Source organism: Heterodontus francisci, chromosome 1 (genome assembly GCF_036365525.1).
Source record: "Heterodontus francisci isolate sHetFra1 chromosome 1, sHetFra1.hap1, whole genome shotgun sequence".
NCBI lineage: Eukaryota > Metazoa > Chordata > Chondrichthyes > Heterodontiformes > Heterodontidae > Heterodontus > Heterodontus francisci.
In genome coordinates this window covers 262,007,966-262,034,213 of record NC_090371.1, presented here as the reverse complement: position 1 = coordinate 262,034,213, position 26,248 = coordinate 262,007,966, and positions in this window count along the sequence as shown.

Here is a 26,248-nt window from a genome sequence, read left to right as displayed (position 1 = left end):
TTGTCTGTGTATATAATTTTCAAACTTATTCTTAGCTCAATACTCATCCAGCTTATTTTTTGCTAAAACTTTATTTAAATAAGGAACATCTCTGATAGCACTGATTCTCCAAACTGCATTCCAATTAATAAAAGCAAAATACTGCAGATGCTGGAAATCTGAAATAAAATCAAGAAATGCTGGTAATACTCAGCAGGGCTGGCAGCATGTATGGACAGAGAAGCAGAGTCATCTGATGAAAGGTCACTGACCTGAAACGTTAACTCTGCTTCTCTTTCCACCGATGCTGCCAGACCTACTGGCATTTCCAGCATTTCTTGTTTTTATTGCATTTCAATTAACTTTGATTCTGTAGTAGGAGCGCAAGATAGCTGAATAAACTCATACATTCATTATTCCAAGAAGAAAATGAAAACCTATTCTTTAAAATCGCTGAAGACTTGTTAACATGACATTCATTCTCTAGTTCTGAATTCATGGTTTACTGTAAATGACCTGCTAATGTTTCTCAGCATTTTAAAAACCTGAGCCATGACCCCTTCTAAACCTTTTTCTCCTCTTCAAAACTTGAGTGCAGAACCATCCTTTGTGCTCTACTCTGGCATCTGCTCATTATATCAATTTATTTTGTAGGAGGTTGACAAAATTACACACAATGGCAGTAATTTTCACTATTGAACTAGTGGTTGCAGTTTGGCTGCCCGTTATACACCCCAACTGATGTTCCTTTTCAGTGTATCAGACAGGATATATAACATGTGGCTGATCTGTGAGATGAAAATTACCTCAATATTAAAAGTGAAACCTCACCAGCATGTTATGCAAGGTTACATGGAAACTTGCAACCAAGTTATTTAGCATTTTTATGGTCATATATTCAGATTTTATGAAATTCCAAATTTGATTTTTACAGTTACAAAATAATCCAACCATCACATGTATTTTCTAATATTTTGGAGCAGACATAACATAAGCCACATGCCAATAGAACAAACAAAGCATGATGATTTTTATCAGCGTGCAAACACCCACAAAATTAAATTATATTTACAGCATTGTGAGTTATTAGAAAGTATGAGGAGAGACTGGAAAAATAGAAATTATTCACCTTAAAGCAGAGAAGGTTAAGGGAGATTTAATAGAGGTGTTCAAAATTATGAAGGGTTTTGATAAAGTAGAAAGGTAGAAACTGTTTACACTGGCAGGAAGGCCAATAACCAAAAGACACAGATTTAAGATAATTGGCAAATAAACAAGAGGAGAGATGGAGAGAAGTTTTTTTTTAACGTAGCGAGTGATTATGATCTGGAACAATATTATGTTTGTTATCCCAGTATTCAATAAAAATAGAATGCTTAGAAGATGAAGAGATAATTACATGGCTTTAAAAAGTTCTTTTTCTTCCAAAAGAATTTCATAAACAAATTGGATTTTAACTGCAGCCACACTGCAACAATAGAAACGTACAATACAATCTTGGCAAGCAATTTAGGGAAGCTTGTCATTTTGTACAATTCTCAGCTGGCTTTTGTCTGTCAGCAAATTGTTGTTGGACTGTTGAGGTTATGCCCTAAGACCTGTATTGTGCGACAGCCTTGTTGTGTTTGTTATTTCCAGGTGTATTTCTAGTTAAACTTGTGGATGCATTAATTCCATTTCTATTGAAGATGGAAATATAAATCAGGAGATATGTATGAAGGACTGCCAAGTTGCTACCACCCTTTTTATTGCACAAAATCAAAATCAATTTCTTTTGACAGAAAGTTCACAATCATGGCAACTGCTTTCAGTGCTGCCACCACTTGACTTAGCAAAAGCAGAGAAGGTTACCAGATGGTGCAAATGACATACTGGCTGGATCTTCCACCCTATGGGTTGTGTGTTGCTGTGCTGGTGCCTAGAAGGACAAGGCTGTTGAGCACTGTCTACGCCAACAAAATTGCTTAGCGAGAGGTCCACATAAGATATATAGATGCCCAAGAGGACAAATATTATTCAACTGCAAAGCCAGGATAAACATCAGAACGACTAGAGCAACTAAAAGCCAAGAAAAGCTATGGTAGTACTGTTTGTTCTCATTATTCTGGAGGCGATTTGTGTTATTGAAGCAGTTGCTCTAATGTCTGGACTATTCAGGAATGCCTTAAAATATGCTCTAGAAAGTGTTATAGAGAATAATAGCAGCATATTGCATGTTCCACAATTGCTGCTGAAAAGAGGCAGCCAAATGGTGGTGCAAGTGATGCAATGTGCTGTGAGGCATTAACTTGCTTGGGGGCATTGGCTGTTCTTTCAGCCCCACAAGAACATAAGCCAAAATCCAGGAAGCCCCTGTACATTTCAATATTATGTGTGATATTTAAAAGTTGTGTCTCATGCTGAAGTTTCATTATGCATGGAAAACATTACATATTTGATAGCAGGACTATCGGAATGTTTGGGATGCTTTGACACAAAAGCATTTTTAGAATATAAGGCTTTGAGATATTTACATTTGAGGAGATACTTGGTATTGAAAGTTGTATCTTAGGTTTGCAATTTTTTAAAAATATACCCAGCTCTAGCATGATGGTACTCAGTTGAAAAAAAGGTGTCTCAAAGATCTGAGAAGCAATTATATGGCTTCTGACTGGTCATCTTCTTGATCACCCTGATTGAATGTTTTGAAAAGGTGACTAAAGTAATGGACAGGGGATTGTCTATGGATGTTATTTATATACTTCCAGAAGGCATTTGATAAAATCCCTCACAAGAGACTGTTAGGTAAAGTTAAAGCCCATGGAATTGAAGGCAAATTATTGGTCTGGTTAGGAAATTAACTGAGCGGCAGGAAACAGAGTAGGAATAATGGGCAGATACGTAAATTGGCAGGATGATATAGTGGTATCCCGCAGGGATCTGTATTGTGGCCTCAACTATTCACTGTATTTATCAATGACTCAATGATGGGATAGAAAGCCACTTATCCAAATTTGCCAATGACAAAATGATACGTGGCATTGTAAACATTGTAGATAGAAACATAAAATTACAAAGAGATATTGATAGATTAAGTGAATATGCAAAAACCGTGGCCAATAAATTGCAATGTAGGCAAATGTGAGATCATCCACTTTGGACCTAAAAAGGACAGAACAGGCTATTTTCTAAATGGGAAAAAGCAAGCAACAGTAAGTCTGAAGAGACTTGCAGACCCGGGTACAATGTCAAGAGCAGGTACAGAAAATGATCAAAAAACTAATGGAATGCTGGCCTTTATATCTAGAGAACTAGAATACAAGGGGGTAGAAATCATGCCTCAGCTATACAAAACCCTCTTTAGACCATACCTGGAGTATCGTGAGCAGTTCTCTGCACCACACCTTAGAAGAGATATAATGACCTTAAGTGCAGCAGAGGTTTACCAGAATGAAACCTGAACTCTAAACATTAGATTTCGCGGAGAGTTACACAAACAAGAGTTGTATTCCCAGGAATGTAGGCGATTAAGGGATGATTTGATATAAGTTTTCAAGATATTAAGGGGGAAAGATAGGGTAGAAAGACAGAAACTGAAAATTCTGAGATAGGAATATAGGAATGGAAGAGACCATTGCACTCTCCTTGACTGGTTGCAAAGATTGTAAAATACCACACATTACTGTATATCTAGCACCTTTCATATCTTGCTTTCTCTGCCAATATTTATCTAGTTCCTTACTGAACTTGCCACCTCCACTCACTCCAAGCAGTCTGCTGCATAAGGATATTTGGTCCCTTTTTTGCACGATTCGCATCCTCACATTTAAAGGCAAACACCAAGCCAAGACTGATAAATTTGTACACACTATGTCCAATCAGTTTCTCTACCTGCATCAAGCGCCCCTCAAGCCCTCCCACCTCTTCCATCTCTCCATCCACCCCCTCACCTTCCCACCCTTCTTCCTCCTGGGATTCCAATGCAGACACAAACCCTGCAGATATTGCTTATTCTCTGGAAGAACATAAATAAAATGGTTATGAATAAATAATTTTGCAGGTCCCTACTGCAGAAGCAGTGCTAAAATAAATGTGTACACTGCTGAAAACATTGCGTACACTTTTCTAATGTTATGATCCAAACTAGTCATGTCCAAAATAGCTGAAATTTAAGTATTCTGTGAATTAAAGTGAATTGATTCAATCTGGGTTACACTAGTTACTCAGTTTGGTTTCATACCCATTGCCAGTCATTGGTCTAGAAATTTGGTCATGCAATACCTGTTTCATGGTCCCTAAATGGCATCCTATGCCTCCAGTATTGTGGACAGGAAGTGCAAGCTCATTATGAAACGTAAGTGAATCGCAACCATGTTTCTTTAGGCCAAAAAAATTGGCAAACGTTGTTCTTGCCAGCAATAGGCGTTAGCGCCTTTGCATATGCAAATAAAGGATTTGACGCCCACATTCCAGGATTGTTTTGCTCTGAAGCAGCCAGCACTGGCTGCACAAAGGAAAACCAAACCTACATGTGGCCTAACTGCTGGTTCTTAAAGGGGCTTCTGCATGCCCTAACCAACAAGGTAAATGCTTAAGTGAATGTGAATGTGAATCAGGAGGAGCTACCTTTCAACATGCCCCCTCAGCTACAGCTAAATTCCAGCAAACTGCACACCCCCCAAATCTTTCTACCCCATCAACTCTGGCCACTACTACCTCCCCCGACCGAATACTGCTACCCCACCCCCAGTCACTGCTACCCCACTCCAAGACACCACTCCCTCTTCCACCAGTGTCACCAACCCAGTCACTACAACCTCCCTGCAGATACCACTACCTCTGTCCTCCACCCCAGCCACTCCTCCATCGAGGCCACTGCCTCGTCCTCCACAGCCACCACTCCTCCACCATCCCAATCCAAGCACCCACCCCTTACATGACCTGATCACCTATGTTCCCAATCCAAATATGGGCCTACCTGAATTTCTAGGATGATAAATTAAAGCATGAGTTGGAAATCGTCATAGATGCTACAGATGAAACAAAATTTAATGAAACACAAGATTTTTTTTTCCCAGTAGGGAACAGACATAAATTCAATCCAGATAACATTTATTGTACCTTACTATATTAATGAAATTTCAGCAATTTTGCCTGACATTGGACTGTGTCATTGTGAATTCTGCAGTGTCAGGCTGAATCATTGTCATCTATTTGTTTAACGTATTCCGGGTGTATCTGACATGATATGTGAATTGGCCTAATGTAAGAATAAAATGAATTTCAAGTTTTGGACAGGAAGAAAATCAAGACCAAATCCACTTCATCTGTCAATATCTAGGAATAAATATCCGACAATGGTAAAGCTTGGCAATATACACAAAAATATATTCAAAAATCCCCTGCATTACTTGACTGAATATGAAGTAGAAACTATCATACATCTAGCATGCATAACATTAATCAGCAGAGGAGTTAATTATTTAAATAATAACAGCTTGCTGTAACATTGGCCTCTGTAGCACCCATTTTTTGGAAGTTAGCTGTGGATTATTTCTTCTGGTTGTTGCTGCAATTCTACATTTTGTGTTCTTTTCCATACTTGTTTAAAGTTTCAATAGGCTACAGGGAGTGGTCTGGCTAGTACTGAAGTAATTTTGAGGTGACTTCAATGCTTGTGCACAAACCAGTTGCTTCCAGACATGTGTGGCCTCGGGGGGTTCCTATTAGCATCGAATATGACTGGAAGAGTGAGCAAAGGCCATGCAGAGCAGAATTAGCTGCTAGAAGTGGGAGGAGGTGGGGAGAGGAGCTCTCAGCAGGAGGTCATAGCCGCACAGGGTGTTCAGGGAGCAATTCCTTTACCTGAGCCTCAGTGATGACCAATGCTTGAGACATCTGTGTTTCACTCAGGAGGTCCTCGCAGGAATCTGCCAACTGCTATAGCCACAACTCCAACCTCAGTGCAGGGCAAGGTGTGGCTGTCAAGGTGACCATGACTCTGAAATTTTATACATCTGGCTCTTTCCAACATCTCACTGTTTGCAGTGCACTGCTGCATAAGGAAGGTCACTGAAGCTCTCTATACACTGAGAAATGGTTTCATCTCAAGCCTTCTTGCCAGAGACAAGCAAGCAGAGCAAGAATATTGATTTCAAAGGATTCAAGTATCCCAGTGTTGCAGGGTGCCATTGGTTTGCATGTGCTTCATACAAATGCTGCAGTTTACCTGAACTGAAAGAGATTTTATTTCCTCAACATGCATCTGATGTGTGAACACAGGTAGCACATCATGCAGGTTGTTATGACCGGGTGAGGAAGGATTCTCAGTCTCCCCTCTGGCCCCTTTCCTGGTTTGGCCGTAACAGGGTTTAACTTTTAAAACACAGCGTTTTTAGCTTCACCTCAGTGAATCCATGCACACTGCTCTCTGATTGTGATTGTAAGTGAACTAATCAGACAGGCTTCCTTAGGTTTAAACAAGAAAGGTGTAAGTTTATTAGCCTTAACACTCTAACTCAGTTAAAGTTACTAAACATACCCGACACAACCATGCATACACAATAAACACACACACAAATAGATACAGAGGGGGAGAAAGAATAGAGAGGGGGGGTAGTTTGGAGCAGTAAACTGAATTCAGTTACTGTCTTTGGTTTGGATGTAAAGACTTTGATTGGAGTTAAGTATTGCAGTTCTCATTGGGGCCCAGTGCATACTTTCAAACTTGTTTCAATGGTACCAGAAGGCTGAAGAAGTCCTCTTAAGCTGCTTCCATGGGTCCCTTGAATTTTGCTGGCAAGAAAGGCAGAGAGAGGGGGGTACTTTTATCTTTAAGTTCAATTACAGTCTGCCCCAAACCTTTCCGTGAGGCACAATTCAAAAACAGTTTCCAGTTTGGCCAGCAGGTAAGTCATGTGACCAGCTCTTCTGCAAGCATTGTTGATTCTTCAAAGTTTACCAGACACACATGGTGGGGGTGGGGATTGTGGGAGGGGGTGGAGTGCTGGCTCTTACACAGTCAATGTCTTTCGATAATCACTATTGGCAAAAACCCATCTTGTTAATTGAATCAGGGAGCACTCCATGAAGATGGTAAAAGAGGGGGGGGGGGTGGCATTGTTAATCAAGGAGAGTATTACGGCGGCAGAAAGGACGTTTGAGGACTCGTCTACTGAGGTAGTATGGGCCGAGGTTAGAAACAGGAGAGGAGAGGTCACCATGTTGGGAGTTTTCTATTGACCTCCGAATAGTTCCAGAGATGTAGAGGAAAGGATAGCGAAGATGATTCTCGACAGGAGCGAGAGTAACAGGGTAGTTTTTATGGGGGACTTTAACTTTCCAAATATTGACTGGAAATACTATAGTTCGAGTACTTTAGATGGGTCAGTTTTTGTCCAGTGTGTGCAGGAGGGTTTTCTGACACAGTATGTAGACAGGCCAACCAGGGGCGATGCCACATTAGATTTGGTACTGGGTAATGAACCCGGCCAGGTGTTAGATTTAGATGTAGGTGAGCACTTTGGTGATAGTGATCACAATTCGGTTAGGTTTACCTTAGCGATGGGCAGGGACAGGTATATACCGCAGGGCAAAAATTATAGCTGGGGGAAAGGAAATTATGATGCGATTAGGCAAGATTTAGGATGCGTAGGATGGGGAAGGAAACTGCAGGGGATGGGCACAATCGAAATGTGGAGCTTATTCAAGGAGCAGCTACTACGTGTCCTTGATAAGTATGTACCTGTCAGGCAGGGAGGAAGTTGTCGAGCGAGGGAGCCGTGGTTTACTAAAGAAGTTGAAGCGCTTGTCAAGAGGAAGAAGAAGGCTTATGTTAGAATGAGACGTGAAGGCTCAGTTAGGGCGCTTGAGAGTTACAAGCTAGCCAGGAAGGATCTAAAGGGAGAGCTAAGAAGAGCAAGGAGAGGACACGAGAAGTCATTGGCGGATAGGATCAAGGAAAACCCTAAGGCTTTCTATAGATATATCAGGAATAAAAGAATGACTAGAGTTAGATTAGGGCCAATCAAGGATAGTAGTGGGAAGTTGTGTGTGGAATCAGAGGAGATAGGGGAAGCGTTAAATGAATATTTTTCGTCAGTATTTACAGTAGAGAAAGAAAATGTTGTCGAGGAGAATACTGAGATACAGACTACTAGGCTAGATGGGATTGAGGTTCACAAGGAGGAGGTGTTATCAATTTTGGAAAGTGTGAAAATAGATAAGTCCCCTGGGCCAGATGGGATTTATCCTAGGATTCTCTGGGAAGCCAGGGAGGAGATTACAGAGCCTTTGTCCTTGATCTTTATGTCGTCATTGTCGACAGGAATAGTGCCGGAAGACTGGAGGATAGCAAATGTTGTCCCCTTGTTCAAGAAGGGGAGTACAGACAGCCCTGGTAATTATAGACCTGTGAGCCTTACTTCGGTTGTGGGTAAAATGTTGGAAAAGGTTATAAGAGATAGGATTTATAATCATCTTGAAAAGAATAAGTTCATTTGCGATAGTCAGCACGGTTTTGTGAAGGGTAGGTCGTGCCTCACAAACCTTATGGAGTTTTTTGAGAAGGTGACCAAACAGGTGGATGAGGGTAAAGCCGTGGATGTGGTGTATATGGATTTCAGTAAGGCGTTTGATAAGGTTCCCCACGGTAGGCTATTGCAGAAAATACAGAAGTATGGGATTGAAGGTAATTTAGTGCTTTGGATCAGAAATTGGCTAGCTGAAAGATAGAGGGTGGTGGTTGATGGCAAATGTTCATCCTGGAGTTTAGTTACTAGTGGTGTACCGCAAGGATCTGTTTTGGGGCCACTGCTGTTTGTCATTTTTATAAATGACCTGGATGAGGGTGTAGAAGGGTGGGTTAGTAAATTTGCGGATGACACGAAGGTCGGTGGAGTTGTGGATAGTGCCGAAGGATGTTGTAGGTTACAGAGGGACATAGATAGGCTGCCGAGCTGGGCTGAGAGATGGCAAATGGAGTTTAATGCGGAAAAGTGTGAGGTGATTCACTTTGGAAGGAGTAACAGGAATGCAGAGTACTGGGCGAATGGGAAGATTCTTGGTAGTGTAGATGAGCAGAGAGATCTTGGTGTCCAGGTACATAAATCCCTGAAAGTTGCCACCCAGGTTAATAGGGCTGTTAAGAAGGCATATGGTGTGTTAGCTTTTATTAGTAGGGGGATCGAGTTTCGGAGCCACGAGGTCATGCTGCAGCTGTACAAAACTCTGGTGAGGCCGCACCTGGAGTATTGCGTGCAGTTCTGGTCACCGCATTATAGGAAGGATGTGGAAGCTTTGGAAAGGGTGCAGAGGAGATTTACTAGGATGTTGCATGGTATGGAGGGAAGGTCTTACGAGGAAAGGCTGAGGGACTTGAGGTTGTTTTCGTTAGAGAGAAGGAGGAGGAGAGGTGACTTAATAGAGACATGTTAGATAGGGTGGATAGTGAGAGTTTTTTTCCTCGGATGGTGATGGCAAACACGAGGGGACATAGCTTTAAGTTGAGGAGTGATAGATATAGGACAGATGTCAGAGGTAGTTTCTTTACTCAGAGAGTAGTAGGGGCGTGGAACGCCCTGCCTGCAACAGTAGTAGACTCGCCAACTTTAAGGGCATTTAAGTGGTCATTGGATAGACATATGGATGAAAATGGAATAGTGTAGGTCAGATGGTTTCACAGGTCGCCGCAACATCGAGGGCCGAAGGGCCTGTACTGCGCTGTAATCTTCTATGTTCTATGTTCTTTGTCTCTCTATGCAACTGTCTCTCAGAATGCAAATGTGCAGTCATGTTTCTGCTGTTTATTTCTGTGGCCTTTTTAAACAAGTTATGTTCAATGTTCAGTAAACGTTCAAATAGTGTTCCATATGACAAAATTAATATTTTTCAATTTTGCTGGTGTGGTTTCCATCACAAGGTCAATCCCTGGTATCCTGGCAGCAGTCACAATGCCTTCATTCTGCGGCAGTTCAATGTGCCATCTGTATTTCAATCATCACCGCATACCAAAGGGTGGCTGTTGGGCGACATGGGTTATCCACCCATGACATAGCTCATGATTCCAAGGCAGAGCCCATGCACATGTGCACAGGAGGTACGCAACAAGAGTCATGCTATCACAAGGAATCAGTTAGAGCTGACCATTGGCATCCTCAAGCAATGCTTCTACTGCCTTGACTGTTTTGGAGGAGTCCAGCAGTACTCAACTGAATGGGCCTCAAGATTTGTCATGGTATGTCACATGCTGCACAACCTTACTATCATGAGGGAACAGCCCTTTCCACAAACTTAAAAGCAAAACACTGCGGATGCTGGAATCTGAAATAAAAACAATAAATGCTGGAAACACTCAGCAGGTCTGGCAGCATCTGTGGAGAGAGAAGCAGAGCTAACGTTTCAGGTCAGTGACCCTTCTTCAGAACTGGCAAATATTAGAAATGTAAAAGGTTATAAGCAAGTAAAGTGGGGGTGGGGCAAGAGATAACAAAGGAGAAGGTGTAGATAGGACAAGGTCACAGAATAGCTGACCAGAAGGTCATGGAGCAAAGATATGTTAATGGTGTGTTGAAAGACAAAGCATTAGTACAGAAAGGATGTTAATGGACTGAAAATTGAACAGCTGCAAGTACAAATATGAAAAAAACAGTGGGTAAGCAAACTAAGAGGAAATAAAATAAAATAAACGCAAAAAAAATGTTTTAAAAAAGGGAAAATAAAATAAAAATAAAAGTAAAATGGAGGAGGGGTGGGGCCATCATGCGCTGAAATTATTGAACTCAATGTTCAGTCCGGCAGGCTGTAGCGTGCCTAATCGGTAAATGCCATTTCAACACTCCCCCCTGCTCTCATGCTCACCTCTCTGTCCTGGGATTGCTGCAGTGTTCCAGTGAACATCAACGCAAGCTTGAGGAACAGCATCATATTTACCGATTTGGCACACTACAGCCTGCCGGACTGAACATTGAGTTCAATAATTTCAGAGCATGACGGGCCCCCCATTTTACTTTTATTTTTAGTTATTTTTTTATTTTTTTTTTTCCTTTCTTAATTTTTTTTGTTTTTATTTTATTTCATCTTAGTTTATTCAGTTTGCTTACCCATTGTTTGTTTCATGTTTGGACTTGCGGCTGTTCAATTTTCAGTCCGTTAACACCCTGTCTGCACCTATGCTTTGTCTTTCAACCTACCATTAACATATCTTCACTCCATGACCTTCTGGTCAGCTATTCTGTGACCTTGTCCTATCTACACCTTCTCCTTTGTTATCTCTTGCCCCACCTCCACGTTACTTGCTTATAACCTTTTACATTTTTAATATTTACCAGTTCTGAAGAAGGGTCACTGACCTGAAACGTTAACTCTGCTTCTCTCTCCACAGATGCTGCCAGACCTGCTGAGTATTTCCAGCATTTATTGTTTTTCCTTTCCACCAGCTATCAGGCAAGAAGCTGAGGAACATGAACACAAGTAGGAGGAAGGGAAGGAGGTGGAGGAGGAAGCACAGAGGAGGAAGAAGAGGGGTTACAAATTAGACAGCCCATTACTGCCTAGAATCTACATGAACAAGTAATTGTTGCGTGATACTAGTAACCTCAACCCCAATTCGCCATTCCCCAACAGTCCCATGTTCCTTACCTTCCCTTTATTACTACCACATCACCTTCTTGGCCAAAATGCAACTTAAACACCACCATAAAATACACATTCAGTCCAATTATTTTTTTAATTAAATAGTGCCATAGTACATACAAAATGAAACTAATCATCCTTGTTCATTCCCTTAGTGCCTCTTCCATGTGCCTTTGCCTGTCCTAGTGCTCTGACTCAGTACTTCCCCAGTGGCTACAGCATGGGTGATGGACTTTCAGTTGCGAAGACTGCAGATGGCCTTGAAGGGCAACTTCGAGCAGCTCTGGGCCTAGAAAGCCCCGCTGCAGACTGCACAATCTCATTACGGTCTGCAGCTGTCTGGGATGATTAGCTGTCAGGCAGCATTAAGGTGGAGTAAAAGGGGTAGGAGGATGAATGCTGTCATCCTGAGAAAGGACAGCAGGTTCGTACACCATGGGGGGTGCCACTATCACTCTCTCAGGGTAGAGCCTCAGCAATCCTAGTAATCTGTTGGAGGACAGATTGCTGGAGTTCTGTGGCTCCCTAAAAAAACCTTTGCATACTGGCATTCCTAGTCATCATGACAGCAGTCTGAGCTTCCATGGCGGCATGTTGAGATTGCAGCCTGAGCTTCCACCTCAGCATTGGTTGGGTGGATATTTCTGTGCTGCAATGGAAGCTGAGACATTGGCTATCAGATACTGTGGCATGGTAGGCTCCACAGATGTCTTGATGAATGTGGCCACCCATTCCAAGTTGGAAAGGATGGACTCCAGCTCTGCGCTAAGTGTTTGCCTAGTTGGTGCTGGACTGATCCATGTTCCTTGACATTACATGTAGGCATTCCAGCAGGCTTCCTAGTGGACCAAGCATTTGGGTGTGCACACCCAACAGCCTTCTTCTGTAGCCTGTCACATCAAAGTCCTATGCAGCATAACTAATGTGCGACCTCACCCTCCAGTGAGCTGGCTCATGTGTTATCCTTTCCTCCAGCCCTAGATCCAGTGCACTTGTGCCTGGTGTCTCACCATATGCAGATCCCACCTCTATCCTGTCCCTTAAATTATGTGCAGTGTCAGTATCTGAGTTGGTGACTGCCTGCATAGCTCTGGAGAGACTGTAAGCTTTGTCACACAGAAAGCAGACAGATGTAACTAAAAAGCCATCCACACTTCCTCCAGTAAATATCAAGAGAAGAGCTGGCTGCAACTGAAATCCCCTCCCTCAATCCTATAGACTGCCACAGCCAGAAACTATGGGACAAGAATCGAACCCCTCTTCTGCCTTCAGGAGCCCTGAGAAAAGCAAGTCCACCACCACGCACGTGGTCCAGCGAAGACTTCAGGAATACAACTTCAATTGAGATTTAAAACTGTATTTTAATTCCATTTATTCCGTACTCTGCTCCAACCACCAAAGCTGTTTTCTCTCTAATCTATGTATATGTGTGTGACCCTCGTGTGAATGTGTGTGTGAATGTGTAGCTTATTTTTTTAGTAACTTTAATTGGTTTAGAGTGTTAAGAGTAAGAAACTTACATCTTTCTTGTTAAACTCAAGAAAACCTGTCTGATTGGTTCTTTTGGAATTACATTAGAGGAACAGAAGCAAGCACTCACTGAGGTGGTAAGTTCAGTCACTGTGTTAAAAAAGATAAACCCTGTTGTGGTCAAACCAGAGAAATGGCAAAAGGGGAGCCTGAGATCTCCTCCTCACCTGGCTGTAACATTGGATAAAGAAATTTCTCTGGAATTCCCTATTGGATTTCTTTGGGAGCAAATCTGGTATGGCCTGCATATGACTCCACAATACATAGTTTACTCTTAATGTCCTGTGAGATTTCATAGCAAATGCTACAGAACACAGCAATTAGAGAAACATCAGACAGACCTATCAAGCTAAGGATCTGTGCATCAACACAAGCCTAAATGGCCTGCAGTCCTCTTCACCAAGATCTAGGCATTAGTAACCAAATTGGGATAGCTATCCTACAGATTAATTGCACAGCATCCTAACATAGCCATACTCATAGTTCATATCTAGCAGCCTGCAACCCAGACTCCTTCACCACCATCTCTGGGATATCTTGATGCATCAGCAGAGGGATGGTTTGTTGGGCATGACCTGTTAACAACCTTAATATTGACTCTGGATCTTTTGAAATCTCAGCTCAGAAGAGACCAAAGAAATCTTCTCTTCCTGATTACCATGGATTTCTTCCCATAACAGATCATAGAATCATTGAATCATAGAATCAAAGAATGGTTACATCACAGGCCTCATCGTGTCTGTGCTGGCTCTCTGCAAGAACAAGGCACCTAGTGCCATTTTCCTGCCTTTTCTCAGTAGCCCTGCAAATTTTTTTCTCTTTAGTTAATTATCCAATTCTGTTTTGAAAGCCTCAGTTGAATCTGCCTTCATCCCAATCTCAGGCAGTCCATTCTAAATCCTAACTACTTTCTGTGTAATAAATGTTTTTCCTCATGTTGCCGTTGTTACCTCTGCCAATCACATTAAATCGTGTCCTCTGGTTCTCGATCCTTCTGTCAATGGGGACGGTTTCTCCCTATCTAAACTATTCAGACTCCTCATCATTTAGAATGCCTCTATCTAACCTTCTCTTCTCCAAGGAGAACAGCCCAAGCTTTTCCAATCTAAACCGAAGCTTGTCATCCCTGGAACTATTCTCATTAATCCTTTCTTCACCCTTTCTGATACCATCATGCACCCTGATGAATGAGTATTCCTCAATGCTAAGCACCACTTGGAGGAAATGCTAAGTGAAACAATGGCTCTGAATGTACTTTGGGCAAGGATTTTGATAACCCCCCTTGAGTGGACCTAGCTAGGCCAGGATCAGGTGCCGAGGGAACCAATACAAGAGAATAACTTACTCAATGCCCTCCTCAGCAACCTATCATTTTCAGACACATTTGTCCATGATTAGTAGCAGTGACTACCACACAGTCTAGTCTTCATACTCAGGATACCCTTCATAGGTTAGTCTGGCATTACAACTGTACTAATTGGGACAGACTAAAAACAGATCTAGCAGTCCCAAACTGGTCATACTTGAGGCACTGTGGAAAATCAATATCAGCAGAACTTTCCATCATCACAATCTTTAACTTGATTGTCCACCACCTCCCTAACTTCTTCAACACCATCAAGCCAGGAGATTAATCTTGATTTAAAGAGGATGTAGCAGGGCATTCCAAGAACAGCACTGGGCATACCTTAGAATGATGTAGCATGATTACTGGTATGTGCAATATGAAAGGTTGCAGGTTACAGATAGTGCTGTACTGCTGAAGACTTGTGATCAGAAACTTAACTGGACCCACCACATAAGTACTTTGGCTACAAGATTATGTAAGAAGCTGGGAATTCTGTGGCGAGTAACCCAACTCCTAACTCCCCAAAGCCTGTCCACCATCTACAAGGCACAAGTCAGGCGTATGATAGATATTCCTCACTTGCTTGGATGAGTGCCACTCCAACAACACTCAATAAACTTGACCCCATCCAGGACAAAGCAGCCACTTAATTGGCACCCCATCCACAAACTTAAACATTCACTCCCTCCGCCAACTGATCCGCAGTGACAACAGTGTGTATCATCTACAAGATGCATTGCAGCAACTTGCAAACATTTCTTCGACAGCACCTTCCAAACCCGCGACCTCTACCACCTAGAAGAACAAGGGCAGCAAGCGCATGGGAACATTACCACCTGCAAATTTCCCTCCAAGACCCACACCATCCTGACTTGGAATTATATCACCATTCCTTCATTGTGGCTGGGTCAAAGTTCTTGAACTCCACCCCTAACAGCATTGTGGGTGTAGCTACACCACATGGACTGCAGTGGTTCAAGAAGGCGGCTCACCACCACCTTCTCATCGGCAATTAGGATAAGCAATAAATGCTGGCCTTGCCAATGATGTTCACATCCCATGAAGGAATTAAAACAAAGAATTAGTGATCGCAAAACTAATGAATCAGAGCAAAATTGAGTAGTCCTACCACATTCAGTCAAGAATAGTGGTGATCAATCAAGTTACTAAGGAGTAGGAGTTCCATGAATATCCCCATTCTTAACCATGTGAATGAAAGAGACAAGGCAGAAATGCTTGTAAGTATCAACAGCCAATGGATTGATCCTACTCAGCCACCTCCCGAGGACCTCATCACCTTAGATACCAATGCCTACCCAATCTGGTTTGTTCCATGTGACCTTAAGAAGTGGCTGATTACACTGGACACAATGGAGGCTGTGGGACCTAGAACTTCTTGGCTGGTGCTGAAAACCTGCGTACCAGAGCAAGTTGACCCAAGTTATTCCAGTGCAACTATGACATTGTCATTTACTCACCAGTGTGGAAATTGCCAGGTATGTCTTATTGAGAAAAAGTTAGACCAATCTAACCTGGTCAATTACTGCTAATAACAACCTTCCCTTAATCATCAGCAAAGTTTTGGAAGAATTTATGAACAGTGCCATCAAGTTACCCCCTACTCACCAATCTTTGTTCTGGTTCCAGGAGAATCACTCAGCTTCATGTCTCAGCCTTGATCAAACATGGCTACAAGAACTGAGGAGATCTGTGAGTAACAGCCTCGACATCAATACAGCATTCACTCAGGTACGGCACCAATAAACACTTGCTGGAGTAGGGCAATGAGATTTAATTGGCAAACCATTCAGTAGTTGGAGTCATTTCTGATACACAGGAAGATGTTCATTGTTATTGCAAGCCAATTGGTGCAGCCCCAAGACATCACCACAAGTTTTCCTCAGGAAAATGCTTCTGATCATCTTCAGCTGCTTCATCAATGAGTTTCCATTTAACATAAAGTCACAACTGATACTGTTCACTGATGACTCCACAGTGTTCAGCTCCATTTTGAACTCCTTTTATAATGATGCAGCCCATACTAATCTATAGCAGAACCTGGACAACAGCCAGATTTGGGCTGCCAAATGGCAGGCAACGATCATCTTTGATAAGAAAAGATTAAAATAGATTTTTCAAAAGAGCAGATTAATGTGGGGACACGCTGGGAAGGAAGCAGGATTGGTGGGGTAACTGACACCGTTATTTTTACTGCCCCTGTGGCCAGTTTCCACCAGGTCATAGAGCCATAGAGCACAGAAACAGGCCCTTCGGCCCATCGTGTCAGTGCTGGCCATCAAGCACCTACCTATTCTAATCCCATTTTCCAGCACTTGGCCTGTAGCCTTGGATGCTATGGGATTTCAACTGCTCATTTAAATACTTCTTGAATGTTGTGATGGTTCCTGCCTCTACCACCTCTTCAGGCAGTGCGTTCCACATTCCAACCACCCTCTGGGTGAAAACATTTTTCCTCAAATCCTCTCTAAACTTCCTGCCCCTTACCTTAAATCTATGCCCCCTAATTATTGACCCCTCCGCTAAGGGAATAGGTTTCTTCCTATCTAATCTATCAATGCCTCTCATAATTCTGTATACCTCAATCATGTCCCCCCTCAGTCTTCTCTGCTCTAAGGAAAACAACCCTAGCCTTTTCAGTCTCTCTTCATAGCTGAAATGCTCCAGCCCAAGTGAGGAAGTTAAAATCTGGCCATTTCTAACACCCAAAAATGTAATTCCAGACCCATATATTATTGCCTCTTCTAGAATTTGCTAACTTAACTTACACAAAAGAATAAGTAAAATACAGCGAACTTGTTCCCAGGCAGTATTCCGATTTCCTCACATTCTGGTTCTATCAGATACCTCAGATTGTCCTGGCAAAACAAATGCAGCAAATATGTTTTTTTTATTACACAGCAATTATTTTTGACATTTTGCTTTTAAAAATAATCTTTTGTTGGCAGCCACTGTTCAGACATTCACAAATCAGTGTTATTGTTCAAATTGAATGAACGAAACACCAAACTTAGACTGTTAATCCACCACATACTGAGGGTGAGCATAGTCATTGCCAGCAAGCAGTGCTTTAGACATTATTTTTGCCCACTTTTGTGAAGACTGACTTAATTGCATCTGTGATGGAACCATGGCTGGTTCTATAATCCAAGATTTAATTAGCTGGTAAATTCTGCTAATACTGGCATATATAGTTGCTCCCAAAAGGATGTTGGGAGCAGAGACACAGAAGAAAGAATGAACCTAACAGATTTCAGAATTAAAATTCATACCAAAAAAGTGACAAGAGGTGGAAAATAGTAAAAATATAGGTAAGATAAATAGAGAGTACAAGAAAGAAGAAAGGATGAATATAAGGACAAAAAAATAGCTAAAGCATTTAAATGTAATAAAATAAGGTCAATAGTCCTGATATTTTAGTAGCTTTATTAATGTAACACTAATGTTTATTTTAATTTAGCATTATCTAAACCAAAAATAAATAAAATGATTTGGCCCAAGGAAACAATTGTTCTCAAACTTGCTGCTGAGATAAAGGTTAATATCATGCAATAATGATGAACTCACACATCAATGTCATAGCTTCTGCATGGTTAGCTCCGACAAAAAATAAGCAATGGAATTTATGCAGCTGTAGACTGAATATTTTTTAAAAACAAGACCGTAAACAAACACAACATGCAGCCTAAGAAAGCGGTTTCCGTTTGGGAACGCCCATAAACACGTGGCCTAATCGGGAGGTAAAAGAAGTTTTGCATATTTCCCTTCAAGGAAGAGTAGCTATTTCATTTTCTGTCAAACACCTCTTGCTACTGTCCCATTTTGTGCACAATTCTGCTCATCACATTATTATGCTAGAAAATTGCATTTTAACTTTGCCAAACATGGCAGTGGTATTCTCAATTCATTACAACCAGTTGTTGGATAATCATGGGTTATCAATATATCTGAAATTTTATACCACTGTCAAATAGTGAAAATGAGAAAACTGGTACAATTCTGTACCTACAGAATATGTGTCTGCGATAATCACAGACTTTTAAAATTGAAGCTTAGCGTCAATTATTCTCTACTTGCTAATTTCTCACATTTCTCTTTTCATCTTTTCAAGGGCCAAGGCCCTTCATCTTTGTTTCTTAATAAAGAGCAACTTGCTGCATTGTTAACCAACTGCCATTCACAAATAGCATACATAAGTCACCAAATAAAAACAGAAAATGCTGGAAACACTCAGCAGATCAGGCAGCATCTGTGGAGAGAGAAACAGAGTTAACATTTCAGGTCGATGACCTTTCATTAGAACTCATTATCATTACTCATTATCCTGCTGGTTACAATAATGTACCACTTTTGTCATTTTAACTGGTTGACAATGGTATAAAATTTCAGCTGTATTGATAACTGTCTGATGATTGTCCAAAAAGTGGTTGTAATAAATTGGGAATGCCATTGCCACCTCTGGCAGTGTTAAAATTGAATTTTCTGGCATAGTCAGTACTGATCAATCTGAAATGTTGGGCTGGATTTTAATAACGAGCTGCCGATCTCGCCGATGAGCCAAAAAAATGGCACGCCAAAGAGGCACTGCGATCTCCTGCGTGGCGGCGCATTTAAATAGCCAGGACAGCCCGTTCCCCCCACCCCCAATCACGTGAAGGGGGCAGGCTTTCCGTCCCCGGCAAAGGCATCAGCTGCCATTTTAAAAGGGCAGCCAGCCCTGCTGGTCAATTTGAATTTTTAAAGTATTATCCCCCCCAAAATTTATGCAATAAATTTCTAATGCCCCTTTCCCACCCCCACCCCCACCCCAATAACAATTACATTAACTATTTGCCCTTGCCCCTAAATACATTTGCCTTTTAAATCTGACCTTCTCCCCCACCCCCAGACTGCACAATTTTCATCCCTTCCCACCATTCGCTGCATGCAGTATGCAGTTCCACCCCGCCCCCCCCCCCCCCCACCCCCCCGGCCACACTGAAAATCTTAATTCCTCCACCCTCCCCACTATTCTAACTCCGGCTCTCCCCGGACGGGGAATTGAAGGCTTGGGAGTGCCGGCTGCCACGCTGAAAATCACAGCAGGCCCAGAAGATTTAAGGCAAGTTGATTTGAATTTAAGCATGTCAGTAATTTAAATACTTAAATCCAGGTCCTGTCGCCCAGTGGTGGGGAGGCCTCCATGGAGCCTCGCTACCGCTAGGAAGATCAGGCTGGGCCCTCCCGGCATTGGCCTCCGCCGGAGCAAGCTTCAGCTCCCCCAACCCTGCCACGGAGCCCGACGTCATTGGTAAAATGCAGCCCATTAACTCTGTTTCTCTCCACAGATGCTGCCAGACCTGCAGAGTATTTCCAGCATTTTCTGTTTTTCTTTCAGATTTCCAGTATCCGCAGTATTTTGCTTTTCCATAAGTCACCATTTTGTTATTCTGAAAGCATAATGCTGCACATTCATACATATTAGATAGAAATATTGCAATACAATGTATGCTGGATAAGATGTCTTCAGGAGGCTAGAATTACAAGCAGGGGATAAGAATAGCATACCCAAGAGAAAGCTTTTGTTGTTACATTTCTTTCTAGCGGAATTCTGAGAGATGTAGTTGCAAGTTGATACCTTTCTGTTTCACACAATGTTAGGAATAGCTGCTCAGTTATGAATCCAGTAACGGAAGTGAATCATTTCAATATGACCTTTACATACTCTACAAGGCAGGAAGTAATTAACTAATGCAACTGCTAATTTCCATGTGGTTAATTAAATATATAACCTTGCTTTATCTTTGAGAGTTGAATGAAGAAACCACAAATTTATTCTGCCTCAGATCACATGAGTTCATTGCACATTTCAGCTGAGTAAAAGGTATCCATATGTTATCGTAGCACTTAACAAGAACTATTAATATGCACATCAATGAGAAATGTGTGATCTACATAATATTATCCTAATATTGTACAGTATACAAGAAATACTTTTGAACAGTTGACATTTAACTATTCTAAATGAAGGAATAGCCTGGAAATAATTATGAGTGATGTTGTTGTACTTAACACATTCATATCAAGTCCTCTCTCTACTAGTAACTGACCTAAAATAAATGGGTTAATGTCTCTGTAAAAATAGATGCCTGAAGAATTTGATATGAGCATGTTAAGTGTTTGAACAATTACAATGCTCACTGTAATTTCTACAGTAATGCTTTCCTCTTGTCTTTCTGTTTCAGTGCACTTGAAGGTATTAACATCTGAGAAGTGGTTTTGAAAAGTTTAATAAAAACATATTTAGAAATGATTTTGGTCTAGTGTTACCTGTAGGACAACAAATAAGTTGGCTTTTATGCAGGCAGGTGTGCATTAGGGGATAAAATGATGTTGCAAAGCTCAGAAGCAACACTGAAAGTGAATTATCAATGTGATTTCAACCTTGAGACGTGTTACATCCCTGAAACATAATCCAGTCTTGTTATTCTATGTTATATATAACAGAAAGCTTGTTTGTTTATTTTGCTAGCAGCAAGATTTCTAGCTACCAGGGACAGGCAACAGGTTTTTGCAGTGAGACCATGCGATTTGAATTGTACTGTTGTCCCACGTGATTTGAACTGAAGTGATAGATTTCAGTTCATTGGATTTTACATGGGAATAGCAGCTGAGAAATATATTATTTGATAATTTGATTAGCTGTGTGGGAGTTATCATGTGACATTAATTTGTTTATGTAATACAGAGTATCCACTTTCAAAATGTTCATCGATTTCAAATACAATGAGACAGATTTTATTGCTAGCAGTAATTGGTCAGAGTATTATTACCAGTAGTCTTGTGAGTTTTGACCTGGTGACATAGTAAGTATCTAGCAGCCAACAGGTTTCTAATTTCACTCTTCCTTCAAGCAGTAATGATAGAATGTTTCTTCATAAAGAGAAATACACAGATCTAACTGCTGACCACTATCCACCATCCAATCATCTCTTTTCTGGAACAGTGCTACTGTATTGTCTCAGTCCTCTTGCAGGTTAACAGAACTTAAATCCTGACCTTGGTAAAGCTAAAAGTCAGTCTTGCTTCTTGGTTTTCTGTTTTTTTATGCAAAGTTATAATAATAGAGAGGCACCGTGGCATAACATGTTGGAGTGGTTAGGTATTGTGTCTACTCCTGCGATTCCCCAGTCCGTTCCACATTTGGGCCATGCCATCGTGGGATGTACTGAATGTAGGTCAGCTATCTGCCCACAAGTGGGGAGAGATAATCTCACAGCAGCCACCCATAGGCTTATTTTATGTACCCTCCCACTGTGTACATAATAGCAATCATTATATTTCAAAAGAAATGAGTTGCTGCAAGGACTTTGAGCCATTTTGATGTGATACGTAGCTATATAAATGCAAATGTTATAAGTAATAATGCTGGTAGTTATTATTTGTAGTCATGTATACATCAACATTAGCAGAAGACCAGGAGCAAGTTTGATACCATTCCTCTTAACTAATACTGTGTGTAATACTGAGAGACTTTAAGTAGAACAAAAACAGGAAAAAAGTAGAAACTTTGGCAAAATGTTACAGTCTGTTGGTGCTTTAATGTGTTCTCCCATAAAACTGCAACACATATTTCTTTCCCAGCAATTTTCCATGTAATAATTTCTCCATATTGGTCAAGTGGGGAAAGTCTTTGCTCGAGTCGCTCTGAACAGGCTCCAGAAGCTGGCCGAGCGCGTCTACCCTGAGGCACAGTGTGGCTTTCGTGCAGAGAGATCGACTATTGACATGCTGTTCTCCCTTCGTCAGATACAGGAGAAATGCCGTGAACAACAGATGCCCCTCTACATTGCTTTCATTGATCTCACCAAAGCCTTTGACCTCGTCAGCAGACGTGGTCTCTTCAGACTACTAGAAAAGATCGGATGTCCACCAAAGCTACTAAGTATCATCACCTCATTCCATGACAATATGAAAGGCACAATTCAACATGGTGGCTCCTCATCAGAGCCCTTTCCTATCCTGAGTGGTGTGAAACAGGGCTGTGTTCTCGCACCCACACTTTTTGGGATTTTCTTCTCCCTGCTGCTTTCACATGCGTTCAAATCCTCTGAAGAAGGAATTTTCCTCCACACAAGATCAGGGGGCAGGTTGTTCAACCTTGCCCGTCTAAGAGCGAAGTCCAAAGTACGGAAAGTCCTCATCAGAGAACTCCTCTTTGCTGACGATGCTGCTTTAACATCTCACACTGAAGAATGCCTGCAGAGTCTCATCGACAGGTTTGCGTCTGCCTGCAATGAATTTGGCCTAACCATCAGCCTCAAGAAAACGAACATCATGGGGCAGGATGTCAGAAATGCTCCATCCATCAATATTGGCGACCACGCTCTGGAAGTGGTTCAAGAGTTCACCTACCTAGGCTCAACTATCACCAGTAACCTGTCTCTAGATGCAGAAATCAACAAGCGCATGGGTAAGGCTTCCACTGCTATGTTCAGACTGGCCAAGAGAGTGTGGGAAAATGGCGCACTGACACGGAACACAAAAGTCCGAGTGTATCAGGCCTGTGTCCTCAGTACCTTGCTCTACGGCAGCGAGGCCTGGACAACGTATGCCAGCCAAGAGCGACGTCTCAATTCATTCCATCTTCGCTGCCTTCGGAGAATACTTGGCATCAGGTGGCAGGACTATATCTCCAACACAGAAGTCCTTGAAGCGGCCAACATCCCCAGCTTATACACACTACTGAGTCAGCGGCGCTTGAGATGGCTTGGCCATGTGAGCCGCATGGAAGATGGCAGGATCCCCAAAGACACATTGTACAGCGAGCTCGCCACTGGTATCAGACCCACCGGCCGTCCATGTCTCCGTTATAAAGACGTCTGCAAACGCGACATGAAATCGTGTGACATTGATCACAAGTCGTGGGAGTCAGTTGCCAGCATTCGCCAGAGCTGGCGGGCAGCCATAAAGACAGGGCTAAATTGTGGCGAGTCGAAGAGACTTAGTAGTTGGCAGGAAAAAAGACAGAGGCGCAAGGGGAGAGCCAACTGTGCAACAGCCCCAACAAACAAATTTCTCTGCAGCACCTGTGGAAGAGCCTGTCACTCCAGAATTGGCCTTTATAGCCACTCCAGGCGCTGCTTCACAAACCACTGACCACCTCCAGGCGCGTATCCATTGTCTCTCGAGATAAGGAGGCCCAAAAGAAAGAAAGACATTGGTCAAGCTAAAGGGTGCAATTGCTTTGCATTTCAAAGCTAATTTATGCCAACTGTATCTTAAGGTGTAGCAATTTTGTGAATTAGCAGTAATAGGGAGTTCACTAAATTTTAGTCATGCTCTTAAAATCCCCTGGCAAGTAACGTAATTTCATCTATGTTAATGTACAAACTCTGGTGGTTTTTTTTGACTTGCTAAGCATCAATTACAGGCAACCACCAAATTTGCTCATGCTTGCCTTCCAGCTAGCAGTGCATTAATGAAAGGTGGCATTTAGGCAGCAGAGTGAGTCAACAGAAGTGAAGAAGGAGATATTATAGCGAGTGATTCAAATGTTTTAGCTCACTGAGCAGCATGTGTGCATAAGGAAGTCTCACCTTTCTGGATATGTTGTAGGAATAGAAAGAAGACGATGGGTGACAGCAGCACAGGAGGGCCAAAGTTAACCAAGGCCATAGAATGAGGACCAACCTGACATGATACAATCCCCAGGCATCATTGCCTTAACTTTCATGAGAAGTACTACCTGAGAATGGATTGTATCACCAGGAGATCCAAAACCATGAAGACATCACAATAACGGTCAAGACCAACGGGTCCATCAAGCCTGTTCCACAATCCTTATGCGTGAAGCATCATGACTAGATACTTTCAACCACCCAGCATTAGGAAATGTAGCCTCCTAAAAGAGACAGAAAAACAGAAAAAGGAACCACAGATCTAAAAAGGAAAAATAAATTCCTCTCTGACCCCCTCAGGTGATTGAAAGCAGTCCAGGAGCCAACATTGACCGTGGTTATGTTAACTGGAAATCACTTACCTTTTATAAGATGCACACCCTTCCCCTGCCAGGAACTGGTCCCAGATGAAAGGATGCAGAGAGTCATCATCTAAAGCACAGATCGGCAATGTAGTTTGTTATGATCCTGTTAGAGACCAGTAACGTTTTTTAAAAGAAATTCAAACTCCCAGTTATTACTGAAAGAATTATGCCACAAGATTTTAAACAAAAAAACTTTACTATAAAAGAGTTAAACAAAGCAAAAACACTACTGACAACACTTCAATTTGAAATCGCTTATGCTTTGAACTTAAAATCTCAACAGAACATGAAGACGTATACTTAATACTATAAATCTCAACAGAACACAACCGTTTCACTTTTAATTCCACTCCAAGAGTTTCCCTTATACTTTACAGGATCTTGGTGGTTCATTTACTTCTCCTGGGACCAATCCGAAGTGTACCACAGCTCTTAGGAATATAATTCGATTTCCTTAATTTCTCAGTTATCTTCCGAGGTATGAGATCTCCTGGGAATTCTCCCTCTAGCATCTGGCTAGAAAACCCTTCAGCACTCATTCACCACCTCATGAAACTGGACTTCCCAGCTTGAGCATGGGCCTTACTCAAAACAGAAATATCCCTGGCTCCCGATGACCTTCCTACTCCTGAGTCCAGCTGCCTTCAAAGCCAACTGCTTTGTATGACTAACTGACTGTCAATGAGCAAGCACAGAGATTTTTTAAAAACTAACCAAAATGCATCCTCCTACATCATCATAGCAATATGGTACCTGTTGGATGTCCCAGATAACAATTGGAGCTAATTACCTCCAACTCCAAAACACCTCTTTGATTTCTGATACCCTCATGAATAATTAATATTGCTAACAATGACAGGGCAACTCTTTCATGACTTTCTGGCTGCAATTCCCAACTTAACGAGCCCACCTGGTGTTTTTTGGCTCTCACCTCTCTAACTTTGTCCTTATAATCACAAATGGAAAAATCTTTGAAATAAAATCTCTTGGCTGGTCCTGCAACCTTTTTTTTAAATTCTGGAATTTCAATTACCTTACACATTTAATTTCCCCAAAACGAAAAGTGACCTCTAAAATATTAATACAAACCATGAACTAGATGATCGTGACAAAAGTTCACTGATTCACTAGTCTGGGAAAAGAAGGCTTGCTGAACAGCTAGCCTATTCCTATACTTGTGTAACTTAAATGTATGTCCCAAGTCCTCACCAATCTGACAAACTGAGATAATCTGCCAATAGGCACACATTCCAGACCTTTCATTATATGCCTCTATCAGGCAATAAATTGTTCTACTTTGTTAAACTAGTCCTGCAGCTAAGGAGCAATATAAGAACAGTGCAGCCAGTAGTGGTAAAAGTGTTGATGTTTTTTGGTCCTCCAGACAATAACAGGAGACTTGGCAAGTTTGCACTAGATTGAAACATAACTATGGTCACAGATGCCTTTTTACATGCTGCTGCCTACAATAAATTCAGTATTTGGAAGCAGGAAGGGAAAAAAAATCACACAGAGTTTTTTTGACAGATGTGGCATTTCCAGGATATGGGGCACCAACAACTTCACCCATATAACTATTCAAGCACATCTACAACATTCCATGGTCTTAATGTGCAGAAAACAAAACCACTCAATGAACTTCCAAATGACGTGTGACCACTGCTAAAGAGTTCTGCATATCAATAAACAATTTGCCTGGATTTCACTGAAGGAATCATGTATCCTCCACCAGTCATAAA